At 41.4% G+C, this 16,811-nt stretch overlaps 1 long non-coding RNA gene across 5 annotated transcripts in view; it reads left to right on the forward strand.

The window, feature by feature from the left end:
- Positions 1-16,811, forward strand: part of LOC145969354 (uncharacterized) — a 211,018-nt gene that overhangs the window by 20,051 nt on the left and 174,156 nt on the right. The window lies entirely within an intron of this gene.

Below are 16,811 nucleotides of genomic sequence, written 5' to 3' on the forward strand. Positions count from 1 at the left end.
TACATCTTCTAAAGCAATCATGAAATTCTTTAAGCATTATCTTAAAAATATAAAGTACTTTACGAATGTCATTCATTCATGTGTATCAATTCATCATTTATTATCAATAACTTAAAAAAATTTGTACTATCAATAACTTTGTCAAATTGAATTTTTAGAAGCGCATTTATTTTAATTAAGGATTATGAAGAAGAAAAAACAAAGTTATTATTGTGCATAAAAAAATCTGAGAGATATATTAGACATGTATTCTATTATATAAAACTAATTAATAAATTAGTGTTTATATTATTCTTAATCACAAAGAGAAAAAAATTTTGAATAATCAGATAAAAATTTCCATAACTTATACTAGATAGACATATACATTCGATGAAAAAAAATTCGTCTCCAAATAAATATATAATCTTAAAATGTTGCATTAATTTGTTTTCAAAAAGCGAGCGATAATAATAGGATCGCGAATCATTGACCTTGCAAGCTTATGTTACGACGTGCGAGCCTTATTATTCAGTCAAAAGCGGCATGACGCTCTTTCTACACGCATGATACGCGTTGCGTGCGTTCTCGCGCCCAAGTGTACGCAGTGAAATGTACAGCTGTTAACCCGCAGCTAAAAAGCATACTAAATAACCGCCGTTAAAGGCCGCATAATGACTGCTACGGGATGTGCGAAGCGTTACTGGTTGCCTACATCCGACGTATATAGTCTACCTGTAAAATTGACAGCGCGCATCGCAGGTGAGCGCGCACGATCTCGGGTTCTCGATTAATATCTCCCTCGACCATACGCAATCGACGTTAACGAACACCCCGGCAAAACTCAGCAATCGCATTTCCGTGAGATTTTACGTCTGGTTATAAAAAAAAAGGCAAAGTACACATTTCCTTCCATTCGCCGACACAGATAACGTTTCGTTAGATTCCGCTTTCATTTGCAATGCAAAGTGATCATGAATTGCACACGAGTGGAAATGCATTTCGCGTTAGAAAAAGCGATGCTTCGCTAGGTAGGTACGCTTCTCGTACGAGCGAGGAATCGCTCGCGAGTTCCTGCCTCGTGTTAACCAGTCGTGATAGCAACTTCGTCAATGCTTAGTTCAATGACATACGGGAAGCCCCTTAAAACTATTTGCGTGTCAACGACGCGGCGATCACGCCGCGGATATACGGAAACAGACAACGTGTTACATGCTAGGTCGAAATACACGTTTTCCCCTCCTTTCTCCGTTCTTCGTTAACCAGTTATCGGTTAGTCGGTTACAAGAACGAGGCCAAGTGAGAAGTTTCGATCGACAAGCCAATTAATTGCCCGAAACCAACGCATTGTGTAGATTCATTAGTCAATCCTAAGATTTAAGAAATCAAGTATTCAATCAATATGTCAATCATAAATGTATGATTAATCATTTTGGAAAAATATAGTACGATATGTGTACTTTGATTCTTATATATAATACTATTTATTTGAGAATTTTAGAATATTTTTGCCGGCTCTCTCGATGAAACTTTCTTCTCGCGTCATTTGCAAGTGCGAAGACAATTTAATGGAGCGTCTTAAAACGAACTCTCATATTAACACACCTCGTTTAGTTGTTTAAGTTGTCGCTTCAAATGCAATCGTAAACGAATTAAAGATTTCCAAGCGGGCTGTAAACCGATACAATTAAGAAGAAGGCGAAGAAGGGCTGTAAAGGGCTGTAAAAGGCAATTAACGCGTGGCGTGTGACTAGGATTATAAGTCACTCGGGCTGTTACAGCTGTCGTTGTAAAAAAGTGCGTCCTGATGCGCTCGATTACCTTCCTCACCGCCAGAACGCTTCAATTTTTATCGCGATCTGCCAGCGAGATAGAAACTTTTATTAATTCTCTGAGTTCTCTATGCAGGATGCCTCTAATTTAGCGTTTTAACTGCGCCGTTTTAATGTTTGTTTTTACGTATAAAGAGAGAGAGAGAGAAATGCAACATATACGATCAGGATCATTCGTGGGTCTCAGCGGGACACATTGTATTTTATAAGGCAAGGAGTGTTTCTGATGCATCAGATAAGATCGACGGTGTTATTTCGAGGGTTTTTGTACAGTTATTTCTTCGCACGACTGAGGAATTATAATGATGTCGGGTTTAATGTCCGTCTGCGCCTATGAAATTTTAAATTACATAGTATTGTGTAATATAGAAAAATGAGCGGCTCTGTCTTCATTGAACAAGTGATTATATTAAATCAATTACTTGAAAAAATATATACATTTAATGCGCCTTCCATTTTTACGATAATAGCAAGAATTTTTAAAATGCTTGAAAGGTAGCTTACGGCAATTTATAAATATGTAACGATTTTTCTAATCGAGATAACGCGAATCGACGATCATCGCGCGATGGTACCACGGCTAATGTAAGCCACGCGATCAGTCCGGTAGAAAATTGTGAAAGGATTAAAATGCAAGAATTACGTTCGTGGAAATTGCTTGTTCTTTGGACGATCACAAATCACTCAACGTCCAGTGTTAATCGTGCACATGGTGCACGACATCATCAAGAAATCCCGTCGTGAGAGAACATCATTATCCGGTATTAGCCATTCGCTATAGATGAATAATATTTATGAAGAAATAAAAATAATCCGAAGAGGAGGAAAAGGAAAAATCTTAAGGAAGAAATAACATTGAAGCGAAGGCTAAATTAGAAATATTATATTGAAACGCGCGATATCTCACATTCTAAAGAATAAAAGAAAATAAAATAATTTTATATTAATTTTACGCTCATTCAAGAATGCATGCTTTGGAATTGACGTTTACTTGAAATAAATCTCGAAATTATCTTTGCACAAAAACGAGATAACGGACCAAGTGTATTCGACATTTCTGATCTTCAAGATTGAAGGAAAAGAAGAGCATGAAAAAGCAACGCAAACAATCGGAGAGAAGGAAAAAGAGATCTAAGGAAGTTGACGAGAGAGAACGTAACGGGGAATGCACGGTCGCTCGTCTGGAATTAAGGCTCAGCAGGAATGAAGGATGGAGGACGAGAGAATGAGGATAGGAATGGTCCAAACGGGAGGAAAGGAGTAAGAGGGGCACACCGGTAGAAAATGCCACAAGACGAGACGACCGTTCCTGGCTGATGGATGGAACCGTGCATCCCCAACGGCGTCGATGACCGTCGATGCGCTTTTGTAGCCGTCGACTGCGATGATATTTTACTTCGAGAACGATTGCAATCGAGGGAATTGTCGAAACCACTGACACCGCCGCCAATGGCGCCAATGGTGGAGAGGAACGTCCAGTTTTTCACGATGAGACAAGTGTCGCCTGACACCATTACTCCCTCGCGAAAACCATTTCATGGATGCTATGCGAGAGAGATTCCGTGACTGCTGACGTGCTTCCAGGATAGATGAGAATGACTTTCAATGATCTCACGAGAGTATTTCATATACATAGTTTCATTATGTGCGAATTTCCGATAATATCGTCGAGTCGAACGTACGTCGTCTTATGACCACGAAAACATAGTCATTCGAAATATCCCTCATCAACGTAAACGAACGAACGGTTTCATCAGCGCCGGCGAGCATTAAGATGGCAAGGCTTTAGATTATGATTATGTTACGATTGTCGGTTATATTAGTTATTAAAGTATACGACGAGCGCGTTACGGCCGGCGGCTTCCAGGAAGCCTCTGTATCGAAATCTCTCCCTAAGGGTCCAATCGGACCGCCTTACGCCTTCGTCAAAGGCGTAATAGAGTTTATTGTTTTACGACCCGATTAAGGATTACTTTTACGAGCCTTGATCGTACATATACAGATTAATCGTACGTTTCTAATGAATCTAACAAAAAAGCCTCACAAATTTCTTGCCGCATTTGCCCTTCTTCCTGCGCACCTCTTCTCCATCCTTTTATCACCATTAACTTCTTCGTCGATCCTTTCTCGCTACAAATTTTATGTTCTCTCCTTTACGCTTCTCCTTTTTCTTTTTTCATTCTACGTCTTTCTCTCTCTCTCTTTCACTCGCTAATTTTTGATTAATTAGTTCTTGATTGTTCTTGATTACTTATTTCCGTCGCTTTATCGTGTCTTCAGTATCGAGTATTTTGTATATCGGTCATGTTTTGTCTACATTTATGAGTCTACGACAGTGTCAAAAATCTCGACCGCTACCAAAAGTTTCTTCGACTCTTTTCGAAAGGGTCAGCACTCACTTCCACGCGCATCTGTCCCCGAAAGACAACGAAAGGGTCCGAGACGGCGCAGCGATGTTATCGGCGAAGGAGTTGAGAGAGAAAGAGATTTCGTAGTTTCACCACGTTTTCGGTTTTCGTGCGGTCGAAAGCAAAAGGAAAGGGGATCCTTATGCGGCCGGTCCTACCTCTATTCGTCTCCTTCTCTCGGAGACGGTCATCCACGAGACGTGCACCGGAAACCCTGCATGGGCCGTGGAGTTTTATCTCGCGTGCATCTGACACCCGCGCCTCTCGTTCTCCACTTGCGCATCCACCAAAATGTGCGCGCATCTTGCACGTGCACGCGTACACCTCGCATCTTTTCTCCCTTCATGGCGGATGGGTCGAGGTCACGAGAACTGCTCCGGCCGGTTTTCTGGAAGACAAAGGTGTGACTAGCTTGCCGGAAATTGCAGAGTTGGTCGCTCCAAATAAACACACGTATTGTCTAAGCGAAAAGAGAAACGTGTATAAAAATATAATTACGTATAGAATGTAAACATAAGATATTTATGTTTGACTGAGAGATCAAATATATTTTCTAACGTATGCATTATATTGCGTTTAAGCTCGAGAAACTGCAGGACCGGCTCTGCGATTCACAGATTGCGTTCACAAACGCCAGTGTCCCACGGGATGCGGAGGATGGAAAACGAATAGAGAGATCGGTTCGCTACGGTCAGCGAACGTCGGTTTTATCGGCAATGGTGTCGAGAAGATAGACATCGCTAGAGAATACGGTAACCAAAGCGAGATCACCGCCACCGGGCAAGATAAGATCTTTACCAGCTTCGGCAGTACGGATCGTTTACCGGCCGATCGAAGATTGTCGCGGATCCCTTTTGCGCTGTCCCTCCGGTATCGTTCCGCGTAGATGCAATTAGATCTGTCGGCACAAACAAAAGAATCGAACGATTTTGGGTCAAACCGCACGAAGAAAGAGACAATTTCAAACTAGTCTTCGCATATATGATTCCACTCGTCGATAGCTTGATATACCTGCGATTCGGAAGATCTCTAAAAACAGGAGGGTAGGAGCAGCCGAAAACAGTAGCGTTGCTTCCCGAAGAATCATAAAACTAAAGCATCGCAAAAACATGAATATGTGAAATAATGATTTAAATATATTTTTAAGGAGTTTTGAATCACCTTGGCTTCAATTATTCAATGTTTATGAACGCGACAAGTCTGCGTGTTATTCTCGTCAGCGAGAAACCGTTCTTATTAAATTATTTCCCGGTTATATATACATATATGCGCGTAAGACAGAAAACGCAACGCATAAAATACATCAAGTTTGTTCTCTTGCACGTTTTAATAACAAAGATGAACGCGCGGCAATGCTCAAAGAGAGTGAACATTCCCGGAGCAGGAGCGGGCTTGTCGAAGAAAGAAGAAGAAGAAGAGGAAGAATGAAATGAAAGAGGAGAAAGTCGAACGAAAGAACGAGAGAGAAATAGATGGAACGTGAGGAAAAGGCGTAAGCCAGAAAGTCCTTAGCCGGCACAGAGATCGGCCTTAATTAACTCCAAGTCGACGAGGAGGAGAGCTCGTTTGCGAGCGCCGATTGCCGACTTCGATCCATGAAGAAGACGACGCGGACGCGAACGCGGACGAACATGAAGACGAAGACGAGGAGGAGACGGCTAAGAGAGCGGGGAGCATCTCCGGGTGGCCCTTGGGTGGCCGGAGATTCCAGTTTCTCGATAATTGGTCGAGCTGTTTCGACACCCGACCACGTTAAGCTGCGAGTATGAGAAATAAATCGAAAAGGAGCGCGTTTCTCTTATAGCCTTTTCCGATTGCCTACGGTAGGATGCCGGGGGCAGATGCGTTCGTATGATATCGGAGCCGACGACACTCGGAACGACGCCTACCTATGACCATTATAACGCCAGCCCGTCGAAAGGAGTGGCACGATTAATTTGAGATCAACGCCGCGAAGATGCGATTCGATTGGTATTATCGCGAAAGATATTCCATCGACGAATGCGACTGAAAATTTTATTTATTTCGCGTAATTTACATATATTAGATTTTAAAGCGTGATATATATTTCCTAAAATTATTTTCATCTAGTGTTATCCTAAGAAACAAAATCGTTAGTAACGTTAAAAATCCATGTCGATAGAAATTACTATAAATGACAAATTCTGTTTTCAATTACCTCGGAAGATTTTCTCGGCAATCAAGATCGGACGATCGTCTCGCTGACATCGTCACATTCGTCACGAGGATCGTGCTCTGATCGATCGAGCCGGTTAGTTAAAGGAATCGTTCGATAGTAGGGCGTCTCCGGGCGATTTAGGGCGAATCGTTCGAGGGTGACTCTCGTCGATGCACCGGCAGCACAGCTGACTCATCTCTCCGTCTCGGAGTTGTATCGGTATCACCCCATGTGTTATCGCGTCTCAGCCATCCCGTCTCGCCCTCTCCTTCCGCAACAACTCCGCCGTATGTCCGTAGCATCTAGCAGAAGCACGCAAAACTTCCTTCGTTCCTTCCCTCGCCTTCCCTCCATCGAGCTTGTCGAGGGCGAGTAATGCGCATTCTGCCCCTACGATTTAGCAGGGTGATCGTGGGGCCACGTTTATTCGTTTGTGAAATTAGTGCTGGTTTTGTCATGTTTAGGTGACCGCCGGCGAGGGGTTCGTTTCGCTTCTCGGACGATCCGCGAGAAAGAATTCCTCGTCGCGTGCGATCTAACATCGATAATTGTATTAATTTCAGAAAAGAATCTTTTTCATAATGTTTTATTTTATTTTAAAAGATTATTAATTTATGTTAGAAATGTTCCATCTGATTAGAAAAAAATTAATGTGCGATTATAAGTCTATATACAATTCATAAATGTATTTATAATTTTAAATTTAACTTTTTATATACAATTTTTTGAATTACTGAAATGGTAATTTCAATCAAGCCATTGAATCGACCCCCGATAAAAGGAACGTCCCGTCGAGAACTTTTTTACGAGGTCTTTTGCGCAAATTTCACGGATCAGTGTCGTTCTCATCGAGATCGGCGATCGTGCTGATGACGTGAGTCAATTGTCACGCGAGCCGTGGCTTAATCCAATCGACCGGCGACGCCCTTAATGCAGGATTTCGCTGAGACTCGCTTCTCTTTTCCTCCAACTTCTTCTCGCTCTCGCTCTTGAATGCCGTCGAGCGTGCCGTCAAAAAGTGCGAAAGCTTAATTGGAGGAATTGGATCTTTCACTCGGCTGCTCGCAATCAGATGATCCCCGCAGTTTAGATCGTCGATTCGACCATGCGAGACGTGAACCGACGTAACTGACGCCAACCAAGAGTCTCTCAGCTATAATGAGCTTCCCAGCTCCTGGATTATATGGAAAAGAACTATGAACAACTTGATATGACTGGTCGATTGCATCGTCTTCTTTAAAGCGACTCTCACATCGTGTCTCAACATCATCCAACGTGACTAATGATGCTTAAGCGTCGCTGAAAATAATAAATCGAGCCTTTCTGTAGCAAACGTTTCTACATATGTACATATACAAGAGATTAAGTCAACGAGGAAAAAGAGAATAGTTAGGATAACAATAGATGTTACATCTTCATCTTCTAATTTTATTTTACAAAATTCGAAACATGAGAAAACAAAATTTAGAAAATAATACATCAGGTCATTAATATACATCTTTTCGCTATCTCTGTCGCATCGAATTAACAATGAATTAATAGTGATTTAGCATATACAGAATTTTTCATTATTTTGCAAAAATACTGTTATTGTGGAGTTTTCAATCGAGCGGAAACCACGTGACTTTTTTTGTCTGCATGTATTTCCTCGCGTACACGGACCGGGCAGAACCAGCCAAGCCAGGCTATACAGAAGCTAACGATTACACACGTTTTTGCTTCCGGTCGGGCAACTGTCCGTAGGATATTTCACTCGCGTTATCTTCTCTTCTAGAAAACATCAGTCCATGTGTTTACTTATCTCCCCATGGGCTTGCGTCACAAGTTCAATCATTATTATTAATCGAAACTTGCAGAAATTCCATTTTAATTGTTTTCAATTCTAGATTTGTCTTTAAAATCATTATATATTTAAATTATTAACCAGAGTAAATTGTATTACGATACTTGAAGGCATAATTTATAACTCGTGCTCACGTCAAATTTTAAAAACATTAATTGATCTTATTCAGAATTATATTGAAAATTACATTGAAAACGTTATAGATTGTGTAAGGCAGGTTTGAGAAGATACGATCTGCTTCAAGACGTCGTCGATAGTCGCGCGATGAGATTCGAGTCACCGGGATTCATTTTAATTGCAGATCAATTTTGCAGACCGCGATCGCCAGCGTCGAAATTCATTAACTCCCGTTATCTCAGTTCGTCGGTGGCAATGTCGGATGTATAAATGTCGTTTCTTAACTACTCGTACTACGTATATCAATGACGCTTTTTTCCCGACTCGACAATTAAATATGCGCGGAATCGCGCTCGCGTTAACGAACGAAACTGCAATTCGCGCAAAATGTAACACACAAAATCATTAATTCACGATGAAATACAATCGGATTATATGCATCGGCGAAACTTGCGCGCGGATATTTTCCTTCCTCGATGGAGAAAAATATCAATAAAATTCGCAGACAATTTCTACCAATGAAATCAGTCTTAAAACTACCAAAGTCATATTATAGATTTTTGTTTACATGCATAAATAAATAAATAAATAAATAAAGATATATATATATATATATATATATATATATATATATATATCTTATTCCATTTAAAAATCTGCGATACATTGGCTAAAATTAAGTTATTTATCAATCTATCAAATTTAATGTTTATTGAAAAGTGGATGCATAATTACATATATATATAGCCCATAAATATGTAATCAAATAATCAGATATATCTACCCTACATAGTTGAATTAATACCGGGGTAAGGAAGATTTTCAAAATGATATCCAATGACGTCGTACATGTTGCATTTGTGCACTTCGTGGCTCGCGAGTAGAAATTTTCCGTACTTTTGATATTCAACCCAAAACGATCCTGTTGGGAGATACGATCAGACTAGAGACAATATCGATGCCAGGCTGTTGGAAGATAGAGAGAAGGCGCAGAGCAGCTGTGTCAGTTGTCTCACCTGTTGTTTCTCGCCCTAATTATGGCCTGGTACCGGATATAAAGCGACAATATATGTACGTGTACAGATATACATATATGCGTATCCATACTCGCATAAAGTGTGTATGTGTATCATCGATAAAAAAGATTTATCGGCTCGTTTAGTCCTTGGACCACACAAGAAATGTTTCCTTAACGCTTCGTTAATATCTTTCGACTTTCTCATTGCCACGTTGCATATCTGCTATTAATTTTTAATGAATTTTAATGATTTATTTCTTTTGATTAATGCTTCGACAAATTTCTATAAATTAATTAATATCTTAGTTCGTTATGTATATTTGACGCTATAGTGATTAACGCGAGCAGTTAAATTAGAGCAATTTACGAGTAATGGCTTTTCGTCTATTAAATTTATAATTTATGAACAGATATCAATTTTTTTATTTGTCCATTTATGATTTATATGATTTACTCGAATTATATATAATGTTTCCTACAATTAGAGCTTTGCAAGGTGCAACGTGTCTTTAATGCGTCTGCCTTAAAACGGACATACGTGATTATCGGCACATTAAAATACAGTAGTGTGACGACGGATAATTTAATGCTTATCGATTTTTTTCTTCCACATGGAACGCTAGCGTTTTATTATGTATACATGATCGACAGCAACAAGGAGAGAATAAAATGTCCATTGAGTCCAAGTGCGATGTGGAGCCTCGTGTTGGCAAACAACATTGTAGATCACCAATCGATTAGTATCTCTCTTTCGTACCGAGAAAACAGTACGGTAGGCATCTCTTATCCATAACCGATCTTTACACACGGCGGTTAACGCGCATAACTATGTATCATCAAAGTGCAGCGATTCTAATTATATTCCAAAAACTCTTTATCTCCGCTTTTATTGTCGGCTGATGCATTGGTAATGACATACTTTGCAGCACGTGCGCTAATAAATGCGATTGCTTACGGACAATGTATTCGTCGTTGTAGCTCGGATTCCTACGGTTTCTTGCGCGTATCTTCGATTATAGCTATAGAAAGATATAAGAACTTTTGATATACAAAGAGAAGATAATTTCTTACGAATATAAAGATATTGCTGGCTTTACTAAAATAAATTATTTCTAAATATGTTTGAACAATATTATTTGAAAAACTGTGATATACCGGCCTGTTTATTAATAATTAATCAAATGTGCAAAATAAAATATTTACGACAAAATTAAATATTTCATTTAATATTTAATATTCGATTCATTTAATATTCGGTGTTTCGAGACTACAACAAATTGGCTAACGGTATGTTATGATTGTTCCGTATGTTGTCTCTTGAAACGCGATCATTCTCTACAAAAAAATTGGCAATTATCAACTTGATACAGTTAATTAACTTCACGATTAAAATTCGTGAACGGTATCGACTAATGAATAATCAATTTTTTATAGTAAAAAACTACATACATATAAGTAATTTTCTTTATTTTTTTTTTTTTAAACTTTTTTATTTATTGCATACATGTGTGTTCGTATGTGTTGTCGTTGCGTGTGTATTTAGATATTTTTTCATGTACTTGACGTATTTTTACTTCGTTTAGAAGGCTTTTTTTTATTAATAGATAACCGTCATCGATTTTTTTTATTTATCGAGTGTCCGTCGTCCGCTCCTTTCGTTCAATTTATTCGCAATCCATCACGCAGTCGCACGACCGCATAATTACAAGACGGGAAAGGGCTCGAGTTAAAAACGTCCGAGTTCATAACTCACCGCTTATCGTTTTTTCTCGCTTTAGACGCGACGAAGCTAACAAGCGATTTCATTATATACGCATACGGCCGACGATAAGGAAAGGAGAGAGAACACACATCGGCCTCGTCGCCGGTCGAATGAGTGTCGAGGAGATGTCTGTTAGCTGTCCGATAACGCAGATGGTCGCGCGACCATCGGACAGCTCCTCGGCACGTTTTCAAGGCTTTTTCGCCCGCATATCCTTCGGCAGAAATAAAGGATAACGAGCTAATCGCTCGCGCGAAACCGATACGCGCTTCAACTACCTGAATAAATACCCGCGTATCGTATATACGTACATACCAACCGAGCAGGCGCACGGGGGGTTCTTAAAGATATTAATCGCGCATGTCGGTGCTTTGCATAATTTTGTAATGCATCCCGTCAGTGGTCGATAACATCTTTCGCACGACGCGACGGCCATAGCGCGAACGCGCCGCGGGAGAGGAAAGAACGCACGTGGGTGTCTTTGTATATGTGGAATCATTTCCCTCTTTATATACGTACGCGAGTCGAACCAGACTATAAAGTCTACTGAAACGACGAAGCTCTCTGTGCGACGTAATTTTATAGATAAAGCGCAAAGTTCCACCAATGTCTCGAGGAATTTATAAACATTCAAATTTTCTGGCATTCTCGTGCAAATATTTAAGGATAAAAAATAAAACATGAGAAAGAACGATATTTTTTTCTATATGCGATATGAAGATGTTCATTTGTTTTTGACGCGACTACAAATCGATACAAACTTGAGTAAATTTGAAAACATATGAATTAATTGATGATATACAGGGTGTCCCAGACTTAACGAATCAACCGTCAATGGTAGATTCCTGAGATCATTTGGAAACGAAAATCTTAATACCAAAATGTTGAGGAAGATGTAGTTTCGGCGCTACAAAAGATTAAAGATTACCAATCGATCGCGTACAGCGCGATAATATCGATATCGATAGAGGGATCAATATAAAATAAAAAATAGGATTCTGCAGTGAAGGCGATTGTGTCTTCGATGCGACAGTAGTCAGTAGTTTGAACATTTTTATGAAGTCTTCCTCAACATTTTAGTATTAGAATTTTCGTCTCCAAATGATCTCAGGAATCTGCTATTGATGGCTGATTCGTTAAGTCTGGAACACCCTGTATTTCATTAATATTTATGATGATAGATAATCTCATCTCTGTCCGTCAATATATACCATTGAAAAATCAGTGCCGCTTTCGCAGTTGGCATCCTTTTTCAGTCAGCTCCTTAATTGCCCGCTTCCAAAGATCGATCCGCTTCCACGGGTCGCACGCGCGTTGCCGATAATAAAGTGCTCGCGGGAATAATAATAATCGGCCGCACAAAGGATCCATTATTCAGACGATAGGAGAGAAGGAAAGAAAGGAGACACGGGGGTACCGTTGATAATCGATGCCGCCATATTCAGCGAACAAGTTGTCCCGATCGCGGCGCTTGGCAAAAATTACTCCGACGGTGAATTTATTACGCCGCTTTGCCGTCGTGTGGGGTTCGGGGCCCTCTCATCGGCGTGGGCCCACTGATGACGGCTCACGGCGGACTGGTCTTATTAGGCCCACGCGACTTCAACCTCGTTCAGAGCGAGAGCTCGCGCCGCTCATGCGTGTCGCCAGGATTCTCGTCTCCGAAGTCTCTTGTTGTAATTATCGAGAAAAGGATAATTACGATTATAAATTTTTATTTAATATATCTTATACAGAAAAAAAAAATTCTCACGGCAATTGTAATTTTGCACGAGACGCACGGGATTTCTTTTAACTAAAATACCTCTCGAGGCGACGATAAATCATTAGCGGATCATTAACGAATCAAGATTGAAACGTTTCCACGAATCAAACCGTAAATAACGCGTCATCGTAAAGGGATCTGTACGTTTCCCGGACACCTTTGTGCAGCCTCTGTTCTCGACAAACTATCATCTCGCATCGGTACCGTATACCATCTCTCGCGTAGTTGACTAAAACACTCTGTCCTCTACTCGGGCTGAACGCAAGCAAAGCATTCCCGGCGTCGCCTTCTATTTGCCCGATAATTTAACGCAACGTCGGCTCTCTCATCCACGGCTCCAGCCGCAGTGGAACATTTCGCCATCCCATTTTACATTTTCGATTAGCCGAAACGCGACGCGCTCCGTATGTCGCACGCTCTCTTATTAACGCGTCTCTATATCTCGACTAGTATTTGTGCGATGCTTCGCGCTCTTTCCATCTATCGTTTCCGTTCCTATATTTTCCCTCCTCTTCCATCCACATCGCGGCTTTCTCGGTTTCGCCGACTCGCCCTCACCGCTTCGCGTCGCCGACCAGAGCAATAAATTTTCGCGCGCCGACACCGAGCAATATTTCCTTGCCGTTTGTACGCGCCAGTTCCTCTTTTTGTCGAGGATGCTCCGTACACGCGGATAAACGCTCCGCGTAATACGGTTAAACGCCGAGAAAAAAAGGCGCACCCGGTACCATTTCAATTTACGAAATGGTGCTGCGTTGGATCGTCGTCATCGCCGCGAGTTAGGACCTTCGCGCGCACAAATCTGCATAAGGACTTAAGCATGCTACAATGAGTACGTCGACCAACGTGAAAGGGCTAGCATAAGCTCTCATATATTATAGCTCGGAAGACTTGTATGTTGAAAGACTCGTTACTCGAGAGGTTAAATTCTGTTATTCCCATCGTTTGTTTCGCACACGTATCCACGCAAAATTATTTTGCGAAAGGAAAAATTGATATCGAGAGAATATGAAACGAAAGATATCGCGCGACAACCAGCGTGGTATCGAGTTTCGAACAGCATTATTATTCGTATTAACCCGCACGGGTATAGAATAATGACATTGCTGCGCGTGCATATGCAGGTACTATCAATTATAATAATATTTAATCACGCCATACTGAATTATAATTAATTTTCTCTCCCCGTTTCGTCCGCGCATCTGAAACATTCCAAGTACGAAACCATCGAAATGGGTGGAAATTTATACGAGAAGCGAAATTAAATGTATCTAATTTTTTAGGTAAATAATATTCATAAGATAGTTTTATACATGCGAAGTATAATTTCACGGGATAACGCGCGCGATAGCATTTTTATCATCCAATTTGCAAAACTACATCTTCGTTAACATACCCGCGACACCGCGATTATACAGCTTGTGACGCAAAAAGGACATCTCGCCGAGCGGATACCTGTTTCCCGTCTTCCGCTCGGAGAAAGCCTCGGCAAATTTTTTGGCGCTTGGCCCGATGGAGAAATAAAAAGCGAGGGGAAAGGGAGAGGAAGAGAGGAACGAAACGAAACGAGGAGAGAGGAATTAGCCACGACGCGGCGCGGCGCGGAGCGGCGCCTTGCGCAGAGCGCCGTAAATCCTGTTACATCGTGCCGACGAGGAGAGCGGCGCAGGTGTTGCCGAGGTATCCTCGTTATTTATTGATTTACTTAATTCGGCCAAAGAGGACCGTGGGGCCCCTCGGCGTTTGAAGAGAGCCGGCTCATTTCGTGATTAAAAGACGTTACGGACGCCTCGGCGCAGCATGTGTGTGGCAGCGGGATTCTACCTCCCCCTCCGTATATTTTCGTGCTTAACGGCTCTCGCCTTTCTCGGTTTATTGCTATTTAGACGATGAAAAGAAAGAAAAAGAGGAAGAGGCGCGAGAAGGGAGTGGAAGAGAGAGGACTTTGGTGAGTAGACTCTTATACGGCCCGACAGAAGAAATCGACGCGAGAAATCGTCGAGATTGGCGGCAGGAAATCGAGGATAGAATATAAAGCTGCAGGCGAGATCGTAACTCTACTAATTGCGATCGAAACGATCGATCGCGAGTGCGACGTCGAGTAATTCGCAAATTACCGGAAGCTATTCTTTACAATTACGTAATTATTGATATATGATTATTGCGTAATTACGTAATTATAAATATATTAATATTTTTTAAATATATATTTATACATTTATTTAAAAATTATATTTAAATATTATATTTAAAAATTTTTTAAATATATATTATTTAAAAAATTTTTAAATTACCATATTTCTCTTAACGCAAATAATAACGATGCAGAGGCCCACAATAACTTGAGATATTTTGCACATAATTATATAGATATGTGTATATGAAGAAATATCTCTATTGCAATGTGTCATCTCTATCCAATGGTCGAACATGCCCATATGCGCCATATGGAATTAACGTATCCGGAGTAGCACACGCGACGTTAAAGGAGCACGACGATGATACGAGAGGGTCGATCCGATGATACTAATTAAGTCCATTTTTCCGTCGATGTAATTACGATTTCCAGTTCCTAATTTCAATTACGTCCCAATTAAGTCGGCCGCGTTGCGACTCGACGACGCGACGTGGTTCGCTCGCGGGTACCACGGACAGTCGTATTTATCTCCCGAACGTGGGTTTATACGCGCTTTTGCCTCGCGTTTGCTGGAAAAAATTCAACGAGGGAATTAACGCGCGCGGCCGACAATCCGTAGAATATTTTCCACTCCCGCCCCCGTAGGCACCTGCCCCTGCAGCCTCCTATGGATCATATCGGCGCTCGGTGATTACCGGCCTCGCTGCTGGTCTACGTCGTAAAAGGGGCCATCGGGCGAGATCGGTAAATGCTCGGATTGGCGTCGCCGTTTTAATGCCACGAGAGAAGAGATACTTTTCATATTCCGTGACTGCACTTGAGCCGAGCTGGTTGTAATTAGCGGGATCGGAGCTGACCGGTGCGCACCGATTACGATCGGTTCGCTGGAATCCTTCTCCGATCCTTCGCCGCGAGAGATCCCATATTCTCACTTTTCTCCTTGCGAATGGGGAGAAACGGATCCCTCCTGAGAATGATCTAGGTCGTTCTTAGGATATAATTTGCTATGCGTTTTACGGTGAGCGCACCGTGTGGATTATTCATATCGGAATTATCCTTGCGAAAAACATATTTCTCGAAATAGAAATAACAGATTGGCAATGTAAAGAAGCGGTTTACTATCATCCGTAAATTTTAATAAAATACATTAGCGCTCGCAATTTTACTCCCAGACTATAGGATCGATACAGGTCGTTTTTAAATATGTAGCTCTAAAAAATTTTGCAACTATACTCCTGATGTTCGTAGAGAATTCCTATATATGCCTCTATATTTGTATTATCTTCCTTCTTCCGTAACACCGCAGTATCGAGCCTTGAGATATGCGAGAGGAGATTGAATATGGAAAGTGACGAGAGAGAGGTATCCGGATACAATGGGAGGGAAAGCAAAACAAGCGTGACGGCGAAATACGACGAAATAAAAAATACCATCCGTCTCGTGGCCAGCGAGGAGAGAAGCAGGAGAGAAGAGGGAGAGATGCTGAAGCGAGAGAGAGCAGGGCCCGTGAGGAGCCCGGCGGGTCCGTCGCCGCAGGGGGTCTCACACGTACGTGGCAACACACGCAGTCGAAAAACCAACATCGGCGCCGACAAATAACTACCCATATTATCCGATCTTGTAGGCTACCATCTCGCCACGAGTCCTTTGTGAGGGACCACAGCGTTATGTACGACGCTGCGTCGTAGGAGCGTCGGGCCGGCCCGATGCGTCACGGTAAAATATCATACCGGTCGACATGTTTGACGAGAGAGTCAGCCTCTTCCCTCTT

Source organism: Camponotus vicinus, unplaced genomic scaffold (genome assembly GCF_025532165.1).
Source record: "Camponotus vicinus isolate PSW18456_S1 unplaced genomic scaffold, iyCamVici1.0 SCAF_3, whole genome shotgun sequence".
Lineage (NCBI taxonomy): Eukaryota > Metazoa > Arthropoda > Insecta > Hymenoptera > Formicidae > Camponotus > Camponotus vicinus.